This window comes from Chelonoidis abingdonii, chromosome 2 (assembly GCF_003597395.2).
Source record: "Chelonoidis abingdonii isolate Lonesome George chromosome 2, CheloAbing_2.0, whole genome shotgun sequence".
Lineage (NCBI taxonomy): Eukaryota > Metazoa > Chordata > Testudines > Testudinidae > Chelonoidis > Chelonoidis abingdonii.
Window position 1 is genome coordinate 4,032,781 of NC_133770.1, and position 9,528 is coordinate 4,042,308.

A 9,528-nucleotide genomic window follows, 5' to 3' on the forward strand; every position below is an offset into this window, starting at 1 on the left:
CAGTACCTGACTCTTGCTCTGACCACTAGGCTTGATCACCATTTGCTCTGACCAATAGATCTGACCGCCTGCATCCCACTCTACAACACATTTAAACTTCAAGTCTAAACTTGACTGAGTTACTTCTTCCAAGGGAGGGGAAGGAAAAGCTATAAACAAACACTTAGGAAGGTGACGTCTTCTAGATTTAAGATCCTCTAATGTAGTGTCAGCTTCATCCAGGTCTTCTCATACAGGAGTGGAAGAGTAAATTGAATTTGCACAAGAATGCATCGTACATTTGGAGGTAGTCCCTATGTAGAAAACATCACTCTATTTCTGGCATAAACACTTGATTTAAGAGCTTGTTGAGCAAGGCGCTCTGGTAAGGAGTAGTGGCTATTGAACTGGAAGCAGTTTCTCCTGTCTCCCAAGTTGCTGTTGCAGACTACATGTAGTTACTACTACTTTTGGTGAAGGCCTTTCTCCTCTGGTGAAGAAATATGGTGAATAGCATTAAAGTGTAGGTAGTGAGTTTCATGACCATTCTGTATGGCTTGATGAGTCAGGGTTTACAAAAATCTGTACTGACACCATAATTAGAACCTTACCAAATTCACGGCCATGAAAAACGCATCAAGGACTGAAATCTGATCTCCTCCCGTGAAATCTGGTCTTGTGTGCTTTTACAGATTTCACCGGGGGAGACCAACGTTTCTCAAACTGGGGGTCCTGACACAAAAGGGAGTTGCATGGGAGTCATAAGGCTATTTTGAGGGGGGGGGGCGGTGTCACAGTATTGTCACCCTTCTGTGCTGCCATCAGAGCTGAGTGGCTGGAGAGCGGCAGCTGTTGGCTGGGTGCCCAGCTCTGAAGGCAGAGCCCTGCCAGCAGCAGTGCAGAAGTAAGGGTGGCAATGCCATACCATACCACTCTTGCTTCTACGCTGCTGCCTTCAGAACTGGGCGGCCGGAGAGTGGCAGCTCCTGACTGAGGATCCAGCTCTGCAGGCAGCAGTGCAGAAGTAAAGGTGGCAATACTGGCTCAGCAGCCACTGTTCTCTAGCTATTCTCAAGGCAGTGCCGCCACCACCAGCAGCTGTGCAGAAGTAAGGGTAGCAGTACCACAACGCTCCCTACAATAATCTTGCGACAACCCCCACCCCCCACAACTTTTTGGGTCATGACCCCTACAATTATAGCACCATGAAATTTCAGACTTAAATAGCTGAAATAATGAAATTTACAATTTTAAAAATCCTATGACTGTGAAATTTGACCAAAATGAGCCATACATTTGCTAAGGCCCTACCCATTGGACTAGGTGGTGTACAAACATTAACAGACACTAAACTCATGGGGATAGGTGCCATCTAATTTAAATGATTAGTTCTGATCTTTCATGGGATGGGGTGTAGGGAATCCTTTTGACTCTGACTCGCCTATTTTTCTGGATAGCCATTCTCAGCAAGAGATGGTGGGATATTACATTAGTAGGTGGCAAGGACAACAGCAGCACTACCACCTGGGCATACCATAGTTTTTTTTTTTCTAAACAGACTATAAAGGCAGCTGCTGCCAATGAATAACTAACCCTGGTATGAGAAGTGATGGAAGCAATTGCCATCCTGAGTACTAAAGATCTGAAAAATATCTTGCAGCATGCTTCAATATAGAGATGAATTGTTAACACGTAATTGTTTGAAATATGGATGTAGTTTTGTGACTGTAATACATTAAGAATAAATATATCTTGGTTTACCAAATCTACCCTATATGTGTCATCCCGTACAGTATTATTATAGCTTTGTGTTAGCTGAAATGATGTTCATTCTCATTTGGTCTGTTTTACATTAATGCAGTTTTTAATATTGTTTGAATGATGCCACTAATTAGTGTTACCACAGATGTGGCACATTTCCATTAATGTAAACCCCCATCTAGCAAGACTAGGATTGTAAATTCCCTCAGGTAGAGATCCACTAAATTTTGGCCAAGTTCCTATCCTACCGTCATCACCACAGTATCTGAGAGCCTTCTGGTAGTGCTTTAAATGACACGACTAGTGCATTGTTTGGTTCGTTTTTCTCATACTCTCCCCCAAAGGGAGAATTGTGTATGCAGCGTAGTATCTTTTTATTTGTTATACAGTAGACACTTGTTTGCAGCAACACCTTGTAAGACCAACCTCTGCTTACGAGCAACATTTCCCTGGGAACACTTTCCCTACTGTGACTTATTGACATTCCCCATAACAGCAACAGCTGCTTCGGAGCAACATAGCAAAAGAGCAGGCGCTCACATGGGTGCCGTAGTGTTTTAAAATTCTTCTTATATGTACAGGTTGCTGTGCCTTCATACTAGGGAAGGCAAGGTCAGAAGTGTGTCATAAGATCTGACTGTTCGACTGGAAAGCACCTAGCAAGTTTTGGATGCTGTAAATGGGTGTGCCTGCCCTGCAGCAACCTCGTCTGGGCTAGTGTTGCTCTGCTGAGGTCATCTTCACTTTCGCTTCCCGGATTCCATAAGAACTCCAGAGTCTGTCTGTCTTCTATATTATGCTGGTTTATTATCCTATACTGTTTGAATAAAAATAAAGGCTTCAGAGTCCAAATTTCACCCCTACCTGTCTGGAGGAGTTGTCTTTTTATTCCCTTGGAGTCTTCTATCTGTTCCAGCTCACAGTTCTCCTCCAAGCTGGAGTGTTAATTCAGTCCTCCTTTCCTCTCATAAGAACAGCCATACTGTGTCAGGCCAAAGGTCCATCTAGCCCAGTATCCTGTCTTTGTTAGTGGCCAGTGCCAGATGTTTCAGAGGGAATGAACAGTACAGGGAAATTTTGAGTGGTCTATGCCCTGTCATCCAGCTTCTGGCAGTTGGAGGTTATGGACACCCAGAGCATGGGATTGCATTGCCATTGATGGCCCTATTGTCCATGAATTTATCTCATTCTTTTTTGAGCCTGTTACACTTTTGGCCTTCACAACATCCCCTGGCAAAGAGTTCCACAGGTTGACTGTGTTGTGTGAAGACGTACTTCCTTATGTATGTTTTAAACCTGCTGCCAATTAATTTAATTGGGTAACCCCTAGTACTTGTGTTATGTGAAGAGGTAAATAACTCTTCCCTATTCACTTTCTCCACCCCATTCATCATTTTATAGACCTTTGACATATCTCCCCCTTCCCCAACTTAGTCATCTCTTGTCTAAGCTGAGAAGTTCTCATATGAAACTGTTCCATATCCCAGTCATTTTCGTTGCTCTTCTCTGCATCTTTTCCAATTCTAATTTATATTTTTTGAGATGAATACAGCATGCAGTTTTGGTATCCTCAGCATGTGGGGTTACCATGGATTTATATACTTCAGGCTAAGAAAGGTTGTGTTGCCCAAACTTAAAAAAATACAGTTTTTGTGCCTAGTCAGGCTAACCTGCTGGAGAGAGATCACCCCCATTTGTCAGCTAGATATCTATAATATCTCTCCCCTTCTCAACTTCCTCTTTCTGCTTAAATAAGGAAGTCTCAGGTCCAGCAAGCAATCTCCTTGGTTATCCCAGGCTGTGAGCGCCTGACGGACTCTTAAAGGCCTAGTACACTCCTTCACAGACCCTATAGCTAAATAGTGATACTAGGCTGTGTCCTCAATTGTTGTAAAATGGTCCAGCTTTATTGAAGTCAGTGAAGCTGTGCTGAAGCTCTGCCCCATTATGTGCAGGGGTGCTGTGAGAACCACAAGTTAGAATATTGGTTCAGTTAATATCTTGACTTTTATGTGAAATAATTGTAGCTTTTGAAAGAACATTCAGTATATTTTCCTAAATAGGTTCAAATTGGTTTCCCTTAGGCATGGGCAAGTCTGATAAAAGTGAAACAGCTATCTAAAACACCATGACAAATTCTACTCTCTGTGAAGTTGGAATTATGGAAAGTGTCCTTCAGCTTTGGGATGGAATGGCATAATTTGTGATGCATTTTTATTCCTACCTCCTTGTCTGAAAAGAAATAAACAATTGTTCATGTTTAGTTGTCTCAGTTGAGGGATTACTAACATAAAAATAAGAGTTCTGCCATGTGAAAGCTCGTAGAATCCTTTGGGTAATAGCTTTACCAATTAGTGACTGAGAGAAACCATGCCACAAATATTTCAGTGCCCTTTAGCTCTCACTGGCGTTTCATCAATTGATCAATTGTGGCTGCAGACAGAGTGCAGCTGTTCCTCAGTTATGCCAAAAATGCAAGTCTACAAGAGACCCAAAGTGTCACACATACCTGGTTGCACAATCCATTGTGACAACATGAACTTATAGGACTTTGAGCTCTGCATGTGAGCATGTGGAAAAAATGCTGTGCAGAGGTATGAAATAATGCAGAGTAGTGATCAAACTGCCTAAAACATCCCAAAAATTTTCATGGTGTAAATTGTCACATGGACACCTCCCTTCTCATTAATGATCCTATATATCTTGAGAAATTGTTTACATAGAAAAATAATACTGAGAGAGGATTTAGACAGAAAATATCATATTGTCTCTATATAAATCCATGGTATGCCCACATCTTGAATACTGTGTGCAGATGTGGTTGCCCCATCTCAAAAAAGATATTGGACTTGGAAAAGGGCAATAAAAATGATTAACGGTATGGAACGGCTTCTGTATGAGGAGAGATTAATAAGACTGGTACTTTCCAGCTTGGAAATGAGACTACTGCGGAGATATGATAGAGGTCTATAAAAAGACTGGTGTGGAGAAAGTAAATAAGGAAGTTTTAGTTACTCCTTCTCATAACACAAGAACTAGGGTCCAACAAATGAAATTAATAGGCTGCAGGTTTAAAGCAAATAAAAGGAAGTATTTGTTTCACACAGTCAACCTGTGGAACTCCTTGACAGAGGATGTTGTGAAGGGCAAGACTATAATAGGGTCGAAAAAGAACTAGATAAATTCATGGAGGATAGGTCCATCAATGGCTATGGGCAAGGATGGTGTCCATAGCCTCTGTTTGTTTACCAGAAGCTGGGAATGTGCAACAGGGATAGATCACTTGATGATTCCCTGTTCTGTTCATTCCCTCTGGGGCACCTGGCATTGGCTGCTGTTGGAAGATAGGATACTGGGCTAGATGGACCTTTGGTCTGACCTAGTATGGCCATTCTAATGTAGTGTTTTTAGCTCTCTTTAATGTGTTAAGGGAGACATTCTTTTCTAAGTGGTGCTCACACTCTGTTTACTTTTGTTCTATATCTTCTTTCTTTACATCTATTTATGTTTGCTTAAGCTGGAAACAAGGAGAACCAGCACCATTTGGCCAGACAGCTCTCTCTGGACCCCTAGTTATCAGCCACAGTTTGGGAGCCTCTGACCTAGAACAAAATAGCTTTAATGCTTCCTCCCCTCCCCCCAGTGGAAGTATTTGTGCTTTTGGGGCATCTGAGAGCAAAGGAACACAATATGATGGATGATTTGAAGTATATTGAAGACTATCATTCAGTGCAATTTTCACAGCATGAAATTATTGCAAATGTATCTTTTTCAAAGAAAATGGGTGAAATTTTGATTCCATTGAAGTGAGTGGCAAAGCTCCCATTGACTCTAATGGGCCAAGATATAATCCAGTGATTTTAGTCAATCTAATTTATCAGTTCATAATTGTAATATTGCCAGCCCCAAGTGCTCAAAAATAATCAGGTTCCCCAAAATCATGGAACTTTAAAACATAATTTTGGTATTTTTTTACATTCATGTTGACTTTTGAATCTTAAAGTATATTTGGATCACATATTCAAGCTCTTCTGTGGAATCATGAGGGCTAGAAATATACTGTTTTAGAGACTTTCCGCTTTCACTTGAAAACTTACTTGCACAATTCCAGGACCTACGATTCTAAGAAATTTTTCTGAGAATCATAAGTGTAACACTATTTTGTGAGTGTGTTTTATGTATGAGGGTTCCTGTCAGCTGCTACATTGCTGTGAGTCCTCTGTCCTTTCCTCAAGTTCCAGGTGCCTGTCCTGCAGGACTCCTTCCCTCTGAAGGACGAGTGTTAATATTCTGCATGTACTGGCTAGTAGAGTGCACAAGCCATGAGGGTGATACTTTTCTTGATGCTTCTCCCTGAGTACGTCACCACTCAGTTCTCTTATGGTTGCGCCAGTGCTGCTGCTTGTGTGCCTTTGTACTAACTTATAGAATATCAGGGTTGGAAGGGACCTCAGGAGATCATCTAGTCCAACCGCCTGACAGATTTTTGCCCCACATCCCTAAATGGCTCCCTCAAGGATTGAACTCACAACCCTGGGTTTAGCAGGCTAATGGTCAAACCACTGAGCTATCTGTTCTGATTCTTCATTGCTCTGAATCAGTTTTATTCTGCACATAGACACAAGGCAATCATTGTTGGTGAATGGCTGGTATAGGTCATAAGCACCAAGAGTGCCATGTTAGCAATCTTTATTTGACTCTGATGCTGTGGTCTAATGTCATGAAGTGTGACCTAGAAGACACAAGATTCCAGTATCAATTTACCTTTAGTGATGTCTCTTGCAGCCATATATAGTCTTTAATTTGTTCAATTTCAATTTAATTTATATTTTGTGCATATGTATTAATTGGCAAAATAATAAAACAGCTGATACAGGACTTGGTCAAGAATTAAAGGGTAATAATTAATGCCAGTCGATATGGGTTTATGGAAAATAGATTTTGTTAAACTAACGTAATCTCTTCAGAGATCTAGCTTGGTTGATAAAGGTAATAGTGTTGAGCTAATAGACTTCTGTAAGGCATTTGACTTGGTTCTGTATGACATTTTAATTAAGAAACTAGAATGATACAAAATCAACACAGCGCATGTTAAATGGATTAAAAACTGGCTAACTGACAAGTCTCAAAATGTAACTGTAAACAGGGAATTGTCATTGAGCGGCTGTGTTTCTGGAGGGGTCCTGCGGGATTGATTCTTGGCACTCTGCTGTTAGTCATTTTAATCAGTGACCTGGTACAAAACATAATCATTAGTGACCAAGTTTGTAGATGACACAAAGATAGGGGGAAGTGGTTAATGAAGAAGACAGGTCTCTGGCACAGAGGTATTTGGATCATTTGGGCACAAGCAAACAATGTTTCAGTGCAGCCGAATGTGAAGTCATAAATCTAGGAACTAAGAATGCAGGACATCCATACTGGCTGAGAGGGACTCTACCTTGTGAAGCAGGGACTCTAAAAATACTCGGGGGTTATGGTGGATAATCAGCTGAACATAAGATGATGGTGCAATGTTGCAGGGAAAAGGGCTAATGTGATCGTTGGATGTATAAACGTGGGAATATTGAGTAGGTGTAAGAAGGTTATATGGCCTCTGTAATAACACTGGTGCAGATGCTACTGAAATATTCTTCCCAGAACGATGTTGATAAATTGGCAAGGGTTCAGAGGGAAGCCATGAGAATGATTAAAGAATTGGAAAACTTGCTTTATAGTGATACTCAGGGAGCTTGATCTATTTAGGTTAGCAAAGAGAAGTTTAAGGGCTGATTTGATCAGTCTGTAAGTACTTACATAGGGAACAGGGATTTGATAAGAGAACTCTTCAGTCTACCAGACAAAGCCATACCAAGATCCCGTGTCTGGAAGCTGAAGCCAGACAAATTCAGACTAAAAATGAGATGCACATTTTTAACAGTGAGGATAATTAACCATTGGAATAATTTAACAAGGATTGTGGTGGATTCTCCGTCACTACACAATTTTAAATCAATGTTGCATGTTTTTCTAACAAAGATGCTCTAGTTCAAACAGGAATTAATTCAGTGAAATCCTGTGGCGTGTGATATGCAGGAAGTCAGACTAGATGATCTCAATGGTTCCTTCTGGCTTTTTTATGAATGACTTGAACAGTGCTATCTAGCCTTTTATTAGAGGCTACAGTAGAACTTGCTTCCTAGACTGTTACAGTTAGGGTTCAGGGCTGGGTTAGTAACCTAATGTCTGCTTTATTTTATGTTGTCATTGAGGAATAAAGCAAGAGAGAGGATCCCAGGTCACAGAAATGGGAAAATGGCAAATTAAAATTTAGTAAAATTTCAAGTGGATTGGTTTATACAAAGCCATGGACTAAAATTTGGGCTGGCCTGCCCTGATAAAGATCAAAGTCTCATGACACCCAAGTAGTTGATTATAACCCTAGCTTCCTTTTTAATTGTGTACTCATTTATTTCACAGATAAGCCGTTTGTGGAGATAAAGAACACACAAAGGGAACATCTGCTTTTAAGGTACGGAATCACCTCTCATTAAAGGTATATTACATATTTGACATCCACAAAATTTTGAAGCAGAATCATAGGTGCATACATACTGAAACTTCAGCTGGAAAACTTAGCCATAATATTGTGTGTGGAGACTGCTTAGGTTTCCTCTGGAGTTTAGCAGCAAAGCTGGACAGGCAGTTCCAGCTGCTTCAGCTGATTGGGGCTGAAATAGTATAGTCTGGCAGAATCTGTAAATCCTAATGCTAGGCATTGTGTGTGGGACCCTCCCACTCTCTGCAGAATGAATATGCACTGAAAGCATTTTAACAACATGAAATCCTTCCCTCTTCCACCCAAGATCTTCAGTTTTCCTTGTTTTGCTCAGGTTCTCAGACTTGAGGCTTCTTTATTGCTTCTGGCACCTGCATCTGCTCAGTTTTAGGTAGCAGAGTCTAAATGTGGCCCAAAGGATATAATGTCTGGCAGGCTGGACCTTTTCCTGTTTCTTCTATCAGTTTTTTCCTCCTTTACCCCAGTCTGTCTGGTCTCATGTTGTGTCATCTGTTTGTTCTGCTGATGCAGAGTTTGAGTGACCCAGTTGTACACGATTCTTTTGTGGGGAAGAGGTGAGTCTGACTTAGCTTGACAGCATGTTTGGATGAAGTAATTAACAAACCTTGAGCTTGTCACTACCCCAACCTCAGATGCCACACTTGCTATTTTTGAATAACAGAAGGTGCTGTATAGCCAAACTGCATCATTGTGGTGCACTGACTCACATAGCCAAGGGATGATTAAGGGGGTGAGCATATCTGTTTTGTGAGACCCTGTGCGCTTGCACATACTAGCAAACAATTAAGAATAAATAGAATTTGGTAACCATTGACTCCTATTTGTGTTGAGAAGGGCATAGGCTGTAATGTAGGGGTATACATGTGATAATGGCTAATTTAATTGCTAAGTACTTTCATATTGTAAAATGTTACCCATTTTTTTCAAGCCTCTGCAGTTTCTCAGACTTGGAGGTGTTTGGCTAATGCAGTATGTTTCTTCTTGTCTTCACCCACATAGTGATGCAGGCCCCATCTACACTACGCAGTTAAATCGATTTAAACAGGTTTAAATCGATTTAACGCTGCACTCGTCCACACTACACCACCCTGTAAATCGATTTAAAGGGCTCTTTAAATCGATTTCTGTACTCCATCAAAACCACAGGAGTTACCCTAAAATCGATTTTACTACATCGGAATTATGGTAGTGTGGACGGAAATCGAAGTTACTAGCCTCCAGGAGGTATC

General features: G+C 41.0%; 1 protein-coding gene across 14 annotated transcripts in view; it reads left to right on the forward strand.

Annotated features, from left to right (window-relative positions):
* The window catches only part of MAP4 (microtubule associated protein 4), a 314,214-nt gene that overhangs the window by 45,956 nt on the left and 258,730 nt on the right, over positions 1-9,528 (forward strand). For 13 of the 14 annotated variants that reach the window (XM_075062117.1, XM_075062115.1, XM_075062111.1 and 10 more), the window contains one exon: positions 8,200-8,251. The exons of the other annotated variant lie outside the window; for it this stretch is intronic. The gene's annotated coding sequence lies outside the window, so the exon portion shown is untranslated. The remainder of the gene's footprint in view (positions 1-8,199; positions 8,252-9,528) is intronic. 14 annotated transcript variants of the gene reach the window in all.